The sequence below is a fragment of the Ambystoma mexicanum genome, chromosome 9, assembly GCF_040938575.1.
Source record: "Ambystoma mexicanum isolate Mex_15411 chromosome 9, UKY_AmexF1_1, whole genome shotgun sequence".
NCBI lineage: Eukaryota > Metazoa > Chordata > Amphibia > Caudata > Ambystomatidae > Ambystoma > Ambystoma mexicanum.
In genome coordinates, this window is record NC_090931.1 from 244,549,927 (window position 1) to 244,563,820 (window position 13,894).

The following is a 13,894-nucleotide window of genomic DNA, read 5'->3' on the forward strand; positions in this document are numbered from 1 at the left end:
TAGCAGTGTTTAACATGCCCGGTTATGCCTATTCCAGCTGCTCCTTAAGTTCCTGGTATGAGCTCTTTCATCAGAATACAAATGTACAGGCGTTATAGCTGCACTACAAATGCATCAAAACATCTGTTTCAGCTGGATTTTAAATGTCCACTTCTGAATATTCCAGCTGTTCTGAGCTTGTAGAGATGGGCATATTTCATATTCCCTGTTGTGCCCAGGCATTTCTATCTGTGTCTTGAGAGAGAGTGGGCGTATGGCTGTTCTAGCTGCAGTCCATTGTTCCATACCTGCTGCATGCCCCTATAGTTTGCTATACGAGAAGAATCCTTCTGCAATGGGGGCTACGAGTATTGAGCGCAATGGACAAGAATAACATGGTAGTACACACATACTCAGCGGAGTTGGTGGGAAGAGGAGTCTCCCCCCTCAAGAACATTTTTGAACAATGAGTTAAAAATGGTGTATTTTCAGTACAATTTCTGTGGAAAATTGGATCCAAATCTATACCATTTACAATCAGTTTTTTAGGGAAACATATTAAGAAATACAATAGATGAAAGACAACAGTACATGGAAGAATTGCCAACACATCTCCAGATATCAGTGCCATGCATACATTTAGCATCTGCAATAGTCAACATGGACGCATGGGGTGCAGTAGGAATCATGAAGACATTGTCATAGGGCCATATTCTCAAAACATGTTTTAGTGCAAATGATGAAATGCGTTAGCAGATCTCCTCATTTACATTGAAAAAAAGACGCATCCTGTCCTCAAATGGTGTCACAATGCTCACATTGCAGTTGTAAACATTCAGATGCACTTTCACATTCCATTTGCACATTTGCACAGGTAAGCAGATGTGTCTGTGCATTTCAAAGTGCATCCCAGATTCTGAAACACGATGCACGTTGAAATGCACAGAAATCGACCTCATTACCCCGCACCTGTTCAAAACAGGTACAAAGGGATTCTTTTTACATTTCACAATGATGTGTCCTTAAGGACCAGTCACTGAGAAATGTACTCGGGTCCTGTGATACATTAGTGTTGGCCAAGCCCCAAAAATGTGCATGTCACCTCTGGAGAATAAGGAGACTGGCACATTTCGAAAACTAGCACAAAAACAAAACTACAAAATAGATTCTCTGTGCTTTTCTTATTTGCGCCACTTTGTGAGACTCTTTCAGAGTACAGTACATTCTTAGAAAAAGCGCAAAGCCCGTGCAAAGTACTTTGCACGCAAAACAACTTTGTGCGCAAAACAACTTTGCGCCCACCTGCACGCAAAAGGATGTTTTGCACGTTCCTTATATTCATGGAATTCTAAGCGCAAAGTAAATCTAGGCGCAACGAAATGAGAGTAGCGCCCGGAACACCCACAACAAGCCCTCACGCAAACCAAAACCAGCGACATACACCAACCTTTGTGTCTATCTTATCCCCACCATCAAGCACCCCGGCAATACTGTGGGCCACCACCCAAAATCAAGGCAACACTGTGTGAGATCCCCGTAACCCAAAACTGCAACCCGATAATCTGCGTACGATTTCACAGAACTCAAGGCAGCACCCGTTTAACCTGTGTACGAACCCCCCATAATTCAAGGCAACACCCCGCTAATCTGCATACTATCACCTCTAACTCCAAGCGGCACCTCACTATGTGCCATGACCCCTAAATTGCTATGTGAAGGTTACCTATGCGCGTTGGATCTTATGCACATAGTGCTTTGTGCCTCCTATCATGTGGCTGTGAGTTCACAAGGTCTCTGTGTGGCTTTTCCTGATGTGAAGTTGCGCGTTGAAATCCATGAATACAGTTGGGTCTACGCTTGACTGGGCATGTAATTTCTTTGTGTGGTTGTCCCCTCAACACGCCTACGTTATTCCTTGTTCTTCCTCATTTTCCCGGGAGAATGGGGAATATGCATGTTCTGCACCCTATTTATTTCTTTGCGTAGGCCTGTCCCACACTTTGCGTGGAATTCAACTGCGCGTAAAGATGTGAGAGACCTACGCACAGTCCCGGAAATACATGCAAAGTCTGATCCATGAATTGGTGAATGGAGTTTTGCGCACTGAAAAATAAGCAAAGTCACTTTTCAGCCTGCAAACAATTCCGTGAATCAGGCCCTGAGTGAAGTACAATAAGGGCCTGATTGACATTTCATTTTCCTATGGGATTGCACCATTATAAAATGCTTCTGTGAAGCAGGCCCGAGTGCAGTACAACAGGGGCCTGATTCACAGAGTATTTTTCTATGGGATTGCGGCATTATAAAACGCTTCTGTGAATCAAGCCTTGAGTGAAGTACAATAATGGCCTGATTCACATAACTTTTTCCTATGGGATTGCACCTTATAAAATACTTCTGTGAATCAGGCCCAAGCGCAGTACAATACGGGCTTGATTCACACAGCATTTTTCTATGGGACTGCCCCAATATAAACACTTCTGTGAATCAGGCCCGAGTGAAGTGCAATAAGGGCCCGATTCACAGAGCGTTTTCCACCAATGGATTGCACCATTATAAAACACTTCTTTAATCAGGGCCGAGTTTCTGGAGAACACACTGCACTGTGTGGGGCCTGGATTGTGCCCTTTCTGCTTGTCCTCCTGGAATAGCTGGGGTTTCTCTTGTAAACAATCCGAAAATCACAAAAAGAAATTAACTCAGAAAGAAAAAAATGAATACATGCATATATGGTAAACTCCAACTGCAACTGTGACAGCGGCTTCCTGTGATTTTTCTGTTTGTTTGTTTTTCCTCGTTAATGCCAATAAAATAACCATGTTTTCGTAAACATCCTCTGGAAATGCAAAGACTCTAAGATTTAACATATGGTCCAGATGTTGGAGCCTGTGCAAGAGAGCACATATTTCAGGCAATTAGTTCAAAACATTCATACTCCCAAATATATTCCAAGAGCAGTGTCACTAGACGTTCCCTTGAAACCCGCAGGCAATCTGCATGTTTTTCGATTAGCGCCAAGACGCCATGAAATGGCACTAGTTGCGCGCTATAAAACCTAATAACATTGTTCGACAGCCATTCCTTGTGTTTTTGCCTCTGGAATCTGGTGCTTTGGGTTTCTTCTAGGCATAGGCGAACCGGCTCGAGCCCATTCAAACCAATCTTCACAATGATTCCAAACATCTCAAATGTTCCCCAAAATATGGAGCTGAAACGTGAAACTCTTCAAAAGATGCGATCGGCATCTCAGGCTGCCGGGGTAGATAACATTAACGCTTGGCTCAAACCGGCTTTATTTTGCTTTTTTAATCGTATTCTTTTAATTTGTTCTGCTTGTTGGTCTTTAGTTACGTTTTAATAACTTTGGCTTGAGTCAGAGCAGAGCAATTGATGACGATGGTTCGAATTTAATAATTGGAGGCCCCTTCTAATCCAGTAATGAGTCAGCTCTATATAGGTTTGGCTTAGTCAGACTGCTTAGAACAATTAGCACCCTGCGGGTGGGAGCCGTCCAATCAGGAGGCTGGAAACGCTGGCTGATACTCTCCATCTAGCCCACATTCCGAACCTCCTGATGTCCGGCTCCACAGCCCTCCACCCCCCCCTCTCCACCTTCCGTTCCCTCTTTTTCTTTTTGTAATCCCAACCCCCCTCACCAATACCACTTACCTTATTGTGGTGGTGCCGCCTGCCGCGGCAGCTCTCCTGCCTCTTCCTTTTCCCGCCGCCATGGAAATGGAAGATGGGCTCCGTATGGGGCCCGCCTTCTACTACCACGGTGACCATCTTGGCAAAGGATTTTCATTCCCTTGTTACCGCTTCGGTAACCCAAAGTTCTAATAATAATAATAATAATTTAGCATTTATATAGCGCTACGAACCCTCAGGTATCTGAGCGCTGCTTATTACACACGGTGTGTGGTGCTCATTTATCGACCTCGGAAGGATGAAAGGCTGAGTTTGGCCCTGCCAGGATTCAAACCTGCGCCAGCAGGCTCTACTTGCTGTGCTGTCGGGCCAGACCAAGGGTAATGTCCCAGTGCCTTCATCATGGCCCGTGGAACAGGCTAAGAACCAAGTCTTCAGTCGAGCACCTTTAAGATTTGCCGATCCACTCCTTCACCCATTGCTGTTAGTGCCCATGGCAATGCGACATAGATCACAAGGGGAAACTATTCCTTAGTAATAGGAAATCAGCTTTAAAGTGGACAAGGCAGCGGTATCACAGGTTGGGAATGTGGGGCGGAGAGCATGTGCTTCTTAAAGAGATCACTGGACCCTCAGGCAGCACTCACACGAAAGCAATGACTCTTCCACGCTGGGATCTAGCATAGTGAAGGAACAGGCCCCGGGGATGTGGTCTGAAAGTCCTGCCAGAAGCGAAGCATCTGTGCAGCAGGCCCTCCGAGTGCACGGATCCCTCACTGAATCAGGGTGGCTCGGATTGTGTGCCCACAGAATGACCATCTTCTGTGAGAAAAGGTTGACCCCAGAAGGTCACATTTACAATGGACGTCATATGTTATTCAAGCTGTCTGCTTAGCAGGGCCAGCTCCAAATTAAATCAATACTGCAATTGCAAACACAGCTTGTCTCCTTAAAAAACAATAGCACCTACATTGGAAAAGACATCAGCTCTGGCTTTTTTCTACGCAGCCATGTTTTACTTGTATATGTTGCAACTGTGTACACATCATTCCAATACAAGTATTGACATTATGACTTCCAGTGTACACATTTTCTCAATCAGGCGTGTGCTTTGGAATAGTGGCATGCTCAGAAACCACGTGACTGTACCCGCACGTGCTTCAGAAGTTTGTATTATACTAAGAGCCTCTTAATTACTGCTCTTTACCTTTTACCTTTCAGAGAGATGCGTTTGCAGGCACCTTATGTATGTTTTCTGTACCAATCGTTTTTTTTATCTTACTTTTCCATGCAGCTTCACTATGAGCCAAAACTAAACAAGCACCGGCAAAGCCAACAGTTTAGGCTTTTGTGTGTGTATGAGAGAGGCATTTTCCCAGCACTACCATAGTGGCACTACCTGGACATAAGATGGCAACAGCTGGTGAAGGGTATGAGTACCAGGGCATTTGATGTATGCACCTGTTAAATGCCTACCATACACTTATACACAAGCTACAACTGCCAATGTTTGTTTTAAAACACACATCAGTGCATGGAACAGATACATGCACACACATATTGCTCATACATCAAGAAGCTGATGACACACTTGGGTAAGACTATTTTATTACACTGGGACCTCATCAACAGCTGCAGTTAAGCCATTAGATCTCTGTTGATTGCTTTTCAAATAACGCCGACAGGGACTTAAAGCACACAGTTAGATTTTACTGCTTGATAGAAGTAGCTCAAAGTGATCCCAGTAGGATGTGGTTTGGGCAGGGAGGGCAACGGAGGGGGTGGGAATCGCCACACGGCTTAGCGTGACCATGAGCAGTGAATGGGTAGGTAAATGACCAAACCATGACCAAACCACACCCATGGGCTTTGAGCCCCACCTCACATCCCATTCCCCTCGCCTCTCTACTCCAATCAAACAGTTTCAGTTTATTTGCGGCACTTTAGAACCACACAAGAGCCACTTCTAAAAGAGGGGACCATAAAGACCAGGGGAAAGAAAGATGGATCTGCCTGCCAGGGCAACGGTCATACTTTGAGACTGTGGGGAAAAGATGCTCCCAATTTCTGAATATATATGAGCAGATCATGGGAGGTGTGGATACACAAATTAGTAAGGCCATGTACATGTTGTAGCAAGAGGAATCCTGTAGAGCCCCGGAGTAGAAAAGGATGATTGCATGCGACGAGGCAGTGTTGCAAAGTTTGTTTTCTTGCTAATCAGATGTCAAATTCCAAAAAGAAGGGCAGGGCAGATCTGCTGACCCCAGGAATGTGTTTACGAGGAACTCTTCTGCACGTAGGAGGGATGGGGGTGCTAGAGATTGGACCCAATGATGTTTGAAAATGTACATAAACCATGCAGACCTAATGCTTATCAGCTCACTTCCCCGTTCTCTCAAGGACGCTGAAGTCATGCCCTTCCGCGGAAGATTGACAAATAAACCTTTGTGACTTGACCAGCCGTCTGAGTTTTTTTGGAGTGGGGTCCCCTTTGACGGAAGTGTGGTGAGCGAAAGTGTACCCCCAGAGGTCTGTCACATTCTTCTTGTCAGATTCAGTGTAAACACTGCAAGCCAATTCTCTACTTCATTCTGCTAAAGGCAAGTCCTTCTTGTGGTGCTAGCTTTCTCTTGATACCCCAAAGGCTCTGCTTTCTCGTCACTTTCCTATGTTTCGTTCATGTATTTGATTGTTTGACGTGCTGCAGGCTTCACATCGGATCGGGGGTTCGGTCTATGTGGATCCATAGCTAGCTTGGCTCATTTTTAGTTTGGGCAATGAGGTGGCAGAGCCGCCTATAAGCCGAAACTATTGCATTAAACTACAGATAGGGACCAATGGCATATGAGGAGGGACTCACAGCATGTCAGGGTTGTTTGGCTATTTGCCAACCCATTGCCTGCCCATGTCCATAGTAATCCCTATGGCCATTCCCACCCAGTTCCCGCACCTCAGCACCTTAAACACCTCCTCATGGGAACTCTTTCAGCTTGCTTCAATGAAGCCTTACCAACAAACTTTGCACTCAAAGTGCCTGCCAGTGTTTTTGCAAAGCAGTCTTCTGAGAGTTAATGACTTAATTAGAGCTGTAAAAATGCTACTAGTGTAATAAAAATGTCTAAATCAGGTCTGTCTTTAGCCACACAATGTATATGCACGATGCATGTCCTTCACTGAAGTCCTGTTAAAAAAGCATTATCAAAGCCAACAGTTTTGGCTTGTGTACAAGTATTAGGCATTTGCCAGGCATTGCTATTAGATGGCAAGACACATCATTGTGAACCTGCTACCATCAATGGGCAATTAATACCACTGTGGCAGTGCCTTTCCCATGCATACACAACACCCAAACTGTTGGCATCGCCAGGGCTTGTTTCTTGTATGGAGTGGAACCATTGAAAGGGATGAATATGGGGGCTTCACCTGGCAATCAGCACGTGCCTAGCAGAGATGCGGGTGCCGGACTTTGTTGCCTGACCTGCTCAATCAAGCAATGTTGGCATTGAGGGCCTGAGGATGGATTTTGCAACTCTCTTGTGGCATTGCTTTAGGCAGTGTGTAGGACATGAGGCATTAGGCCTCTGGAGAATTGTGGGATGTACTTAGGGCCAATCTGGTGAGAGCTCCCAGGCACACTTTCAAATGGCCGGTGCTGAGCTGCATGTCGCAGAGTCATATGTCGTGACCATGGCCTTTTTACTTGAATCTGAGTCATGGAAACCTGGCCAGGGCAGGGTGACACGATGGCAAGATGGCATGACCTGAGAAAGTGCAATGAGTAGATGCAGCACCACTAGCCCCCACGCGTGGAACCCACCTTACCCCTCCAAGTGTCCCAAGTATGGGGGATGCCAAATGTAGACTGCCTTTTGCGCAGTTGCTCTTCTCCCCATTACTCAGGTGTCACCCCTACATAGTGCATTTTGCAAAATGGGCATATGGGCCAGCCTGAGCACGGAGCCCCTGATTTGATTTGATTTTTGGGGGCATTCTGGACTAGCGCCCAGATGCCCCCGGGTTTGGTGTGCTATACACATGAATACATGAATACATTTGATTTGATTAAGCATTTGTTAGGCGACTATACAACAACATGGTGTTTCCAGGCACAGGGAACACACGAGGAGTATGAAGCAAGCCTCATTTTAAGCATTGGATGATGGAACTAGCAGCTGCCCATTGAATATTGCGCAAGGTGACTAGGGGGCCCGTCGCTATAGGGGCCGCGGTAAACACGTTGAGTGCATATGACTCACAACATATGTTATAAAGGGACAAGCAGAATGGAGTTGGTCTTCAGTTGTCCTCACCGCCTGATCCTGATTGAACATGCATGCACAGTCCCAGGCCTTTCACATTCTTTTCAAATGGGCTCATCTTTCGTGTGGAATGATAAGCCCCTGAGGTGGCGCTGTTTTATTCATAAGTGTGTTCCTTGTAAGAGCGTCCCCAGGACATTCCGGCTTGGATTCCCTTGAAAGTGTTCTGCAAAACCAACACACATGTTTTAACATCATGTTGAAATAGGAATGTATCGCAGGCGAGAGGCGGGATCTTTTCCCAGACTGATGTTTGATTGGTGGCTTATCACAGCTGATGACTGAGCATGCTGCATCTATACCTTTATGGAAAGGCAGGTGACATCATGATGTCAGAGGTAATCACCCCTGCTCATTACTAACTTTGTCACACAATGGTGCTGATCCAATCAGCATAGCAGCTGATTGACTGTGGAGCAATATGATTAGTCATCGAGAAGGCTGAGAGGCCTGCCACGTGGACGCCATTGCTACATCAAAGGATGGATCGTCTTGGAAACCACGGTTCAAATCATAGAATGTGCCACGCAAATATTCTGTTTGATGCCCAGTGTTGGAGCCATGCTAATCTGCCCAGACACTCCAGCTGGTGTTGCGCATTGTGCCCTGCGATTGCGTAAGTAAATGTTTATCCTTGCTGGGAATCGTTGCTTGGACCTCATATTTTAGGAATAATAGCCAAGAAAGAAAATGAACTGCAAAAAAAGGAAGAGATAGAAAATACACATTTTACATGTTAATTGAACAAAGTAAATATCAATAGATTTATTATTTCAATTGTTTTTGCTCCCCAATATAATGTTGTCCAACTATATGAACCTGCTCTTGTTTTCTTATTGATAGGGGTGTTCAAACCTCTCAAAATGTCACCCCAGGGAAGGATGAGCTTTTTCGGGCAGGTTCGACTCACTGCGTGGGATTCCTTTGTGTGGTCCAAAGTGATGAATCCTGACTTGGGCCTCAAGGTGGGGTTCAAGGCCTGCGACTCAATCACAAGGCCTGAGACTTGAGAAGGGAGTTTAACCAGCCAATTAGAGCTCCTGAGCCATTTTAACAAAGATGTGAGGGACTTTGCAAGGCACGACTTGCTACTTTAATGCTTCTGGGGTTTGATTGGCTACTGTGTTAGGTGCGTGCAGGACAGACTCACAAACTGAGGTTGACATAGTCAGTAATGAGGGGAAGGCAGAGCCCTATAAGGGTCAAATGGAGGTTAAGATGAAGTGTGAGGAAGGGAAGATGGTGGATGAGGAAGGGGAGATAGTGGTTAATAATGGGGTACAGTGGATGAGGTAGGGCAAGCAGAGTGTGAAGAGGATGTGGCCACCAATTCTGAGGTTTGCTGCGGAGTCACTTGAGGAATTTCTGCTGAAGTGGGCCGAGAACTTTCACCTTAGACTTAGCAGGGAGAAGGTGGTACTCCAAGAGCGGTGGGGAGAAGCAGCCACAGAGAAGCATGGGGATGAAGGGTAGAGGGGAGAGGAGGAGGTGGGGGTTCTGCAGGAGGAGACTGAAGAGAACCAGGAGGAGGAGCCAGAGGTGGTCCCCTAGGAGGTGGCTGAGGAGGAGGAGCCTGGTGACACTGTAGCATTGCCTTTTATAAAGCGCAAACCTTGGACCCATGGGCCCCTGGGCTCAGACAGACAAAGAAAGCGAAGCACAAGCAGAACAAGAAGTAGAATACTCAACCGGAGCATGCCAGGGGTGGACGTTAGACGAACATCCACGACTGCCCATGCCGGTGGGCAAAGATGGGCTCAAGCTTTCGTCAACAGGATGAAGTCGGGTGATATGACATCACCACCCAAGAAAATGCTGTCAATTTGGTCATGGGTGTGAAGGAATGTCAGCTTGACAGAGGGATTGACTGACGGGTGTCGGGACAGGCAGTGCGTTATGCTACCTCTGCAAGAAGGCAGTTCATTGGTGTAAACCATGTAAGAGTGCCTCAGCACCACATTTCTGTGCAAGCACTGTACACTATGGTACATTGATGTGTTCAAAGACCCTGCTACTTCAGAACCCGACTCCAAGGGTGACAACACCAGGTAAAATGGATTCTCAGACTATGCTCCAGCTCATCACCGGTCATGCTCTAGCAAGTGACTGTCAAGCCCCCTGCCTCTGGGCTAGACAGCTGCCTTTGTGTGGCCCATAGCACCTTGAACCATTGGCATCCACCAACGAATAGGTTGTTTTACTACACCTAGCAATGCACGTTCTCTTTGGTGGCAGTAGAGTTCAGGCTGTGGTTTTATTTCGCCAGTAAGGGTGAAATAGGGCAATGAGGAATACAGGTGCATTCTGCCTGCAGTGCCTGTTGTCTGTCAGTTGTGGGAGTACAAGCCTGTGGGAGCTGGATCCTGTGGCTGGATCCTTCCATGGAAAATCCCACACTTGAGCACCATCCAATCCTCTTCCAGGTGACTTGGTGAGAGGGTGGTAAAAGGAAAGGTATGGAAAACAGGAGAGTGGAGAAAAAGTCAGCAGTGTTTCTACTTATGGGAAGAGTCAAATACATTGAAGCAGAAACTCCAGTTTGTGGGCATGTTACTATGAAACATACAGTGTATCCCCTGGTTGGTAGAGCCAAATAGATTGAGGTGGAACCTCCAGTTTGTGGAAGAGTTACTATGAGTATGAGATTGGCCCACTTGCCATAAAACCTAAAATAATTGAGGTAAAATCTCTGGATTTTGACTGTGTTACTGGGAGTAAGAGAGTGTTTGATGCTGGTTGGTAGAACCAAATAAACTCAATACAAAAAACTGAACATTTACTTTGCAATTCACTTGAGCACTACTGCTACAGTCAATGTTTCCCCCACCTTTATCCATGCACAAAATCGTAATTATTTTTTATTTGTTTTTCCAAGAGATGAGCCTGGTGTTTCTCCCCACAGCAATAAGATTCTTGTTATTTTTTATGAAAATAAGCTCTCTCATGGCAATGTCATTGATGCTTCTCCTGTGCTTTGTGAAAAAAAGCCTCAAGAGCACTAAAAACACAGCCACAATGTGGGCACGTCCTGTTTGTACAAAGTCCACTTGAGCCAATATGCCAAAATGTCCTTTAATTTCACCCAGAGATCACCTCCCTTGTGGGAATTGCAGTCAGACTTTCCCGTACATTCGGTGCCCTGCAGCCAAATGAAATCAGGTCTGCTCTGTTGAGGACTTTGCTTGTTAGAAGTAAAGGAAGGAAGGTGACCCACTGCCTGGTGATGCCCTTGAAGTCTGTGCATTGGGCACTGGTCCACACCTGTATTTTATTGTGAAACCCCTGCATTTTCCAGCATGTTTTAATGAGCCTCATCAATGGTGGGCTGGTGCAATGAAGGGCTAATTAGTTGTCTCTGTGCCATGGTATCTGTAGGCAAAGATGGTGTTACAGCAGGAATTATGAGAATCTGTGAATCAGTAATATTCTTTGGTGCATTAGTACTCGGCGAGGGGAGTGTGACGGCCTCCCAGCCAAAGGGGAGGCTCAGAATGGGGGCATTACCAGACGGTAATCCTGCTGCCCTGAGCCTCCTAAGGGCTGAAGGCCACCAGCTCACCAGCTCCCCTGCCGCGGAATGAGGTGAGGTACCCCACACACATTTACCTCATATTTCCCTCCTTCACCCTCCCGACTCACTTACCTTATTCATTCTGGTCCGGATGTAGAGCGGACACGCAGGGTACATGTCTATCCACGGCGCATCCACTCCTGATTTGTGGCACACCACCATGGAAAGGGAGAAATGACTACATGCAGTCCCTTCTCCCATTTCATTGCAACCATTTTATTTGCTTACTTTTTTTGCAATCTATCTGATCGCTGCCATGGAAAGGGAGAAAGGACTGCAGTACCTTGTCCTGTTTCATGGTGGCCATCTTGTTGGTTTAATTTTTAAAAACCTTTTTCAATAGCCACAATGAAAAGTGAAAACTGCCTTTTTTTCATTCCATGGTGCTTTTGTTTTTCATTTTCAAAATGCTGGAGCATCTTGCAAGCGAAAAAAACCCACTATAAGTACCCTGGTAAAAAGGGCCAGGATACTAATAGCAATAAACCCAGAGACGGGGGCATTACCATGTCAGATAACGCCCCAGGGCCTTCGTTAAGGCCATGTCTCTGCTCAGGCCTGTAACTATGGGCACCTCGGGGTATTTCCTGATGTGGTAATGCCACCCCCGTGTCGGGGCTTCTTGCTTTAATAGTGCAGGATGTTTGTGCAAAGGTGGCCAATGCCGCAGTTGAGGTGTGTGAAGCTGCCCTAAAACCTCCCTTTTCATTTACCATGAGCTGTCTTATTTTTCCTCTTTCCAGACCAGCACTTTGATCTACTGCCCACGATTACAAATGCAATCCGACTTATACAATTGCCTTCCTTCCACCACTACCCCATTGTATCTTCCCTCTTTGGTATTGCTGTATGTGCCCATCCCCCCTCACATTTACCCTTCTTCCACGATGGACTACGGTCTGGTTGCACCAGGTGGAAGCAAAATATGCCAATTTCTCAGACAAGGTGCCAGTGCAGTAAGATCACTCCGACAATGATTGGCACCATGTTAAAGCTTTAAAACATAACAAAACATTCTGAGTGTGGTTTTACTCCTACACTGGTGTGCAGATTTGGGTCATGATTCTATCAGCTGTTGCAAAGTTCTTTGAAACATGTATATATTGTATTTCTATTAATGGTATGTATTTCATTGGGTGATATGAGAGCATTCTGACCAGAAAATTCTTTTGAGGGTGCGTTAAATTTACCTGGGTACGTTTGGTGGTAACATCCATTGGAGACAGCATAGACAGGCACATCAACAATAACACTAATAGAATATTTATGATAGTATTAATTTAGCAAAATGCCCCGAGCCGCGGGGGCATTACCAAGTCAGGTAATGCCCCGGGGCCAATAGTTATAGGCCCGAGCGAAGCATTTGGGTTGGGTTGGAATTTCCTCCATAATTGCATTTTCTCGTTCACAGGAGAGGATGAGAAGACCGCTTGACTCCGAGGCCGGTGAGGGTGTGATGCACCCTGCATGTGTTCTGAGAGACATTCAGCATCGGTGCCGTGGAGAAAGGGGTTAGAGGTGCTTTGTGTTGTTGCAGTGCCTGAGGAGTTGGTTTCACGTTGAATAGTTTGTGTTTAAGTTCATCAAAAAGAGGAGGAAAGGACCTAGTCAGGACATGACTTATTAGAAGGGAGTCGTCCTGATTGGTCAGATTTCAGAAACGGAAATATACTAGAAAAGGAAGAGACTCATGGAAGTTGGAGTTCTCTTCAGGCAGTTTTCAGAATTGTTTTTGCAATAGAGTTGTAAAAAAGAAAAATATATATGTATATATATAAATAGATAGTTATAAGATTGGAATGGCTGCTGGAGTGGAGAGTGCCATTTAAGAAGTTAAGCATAATGCCCTCCTCCGTGTCTTCAATAGAATCAAGACTCCCTGTGCTGTAAGCCTGGTTAATGCTCAATCATAGCCGAGGAACTGCAAAGATTCAACAAATCATTTTTGTTCTCTGAAATGGTGTAGTAAATTTGAAGATTACTGACATAATGGGCAGTACCAGTGAAGATTAATGCTCGATGTCTGATACAAATTGCATTTTGCTCCTAAATTCCACCTGGGTATATTACAAATGAGTGTTTTTGATATATGTAACACGGTTTTCTAAACCTTAATACAAATAAAGAAGACATTGATTCAATTGATAGTTGACCTCATGTCCTCTGTGTTAAAGGCCAGTTCAGCTCCCTGCAGTGCATATTATAACATGCCTGTAGGCATGTTTGGCCAGGGATACATGAGCTGCACGTATTGAAGCCCCGGTGCTTCCTTAAGGGGAAAGATCGAATTCATATGGCTAAAACATGATCACGTGGACATATTTAAAGGTAGATAATGCACAGAGAAACATTGAAACTAATATGTGTCTTTTGT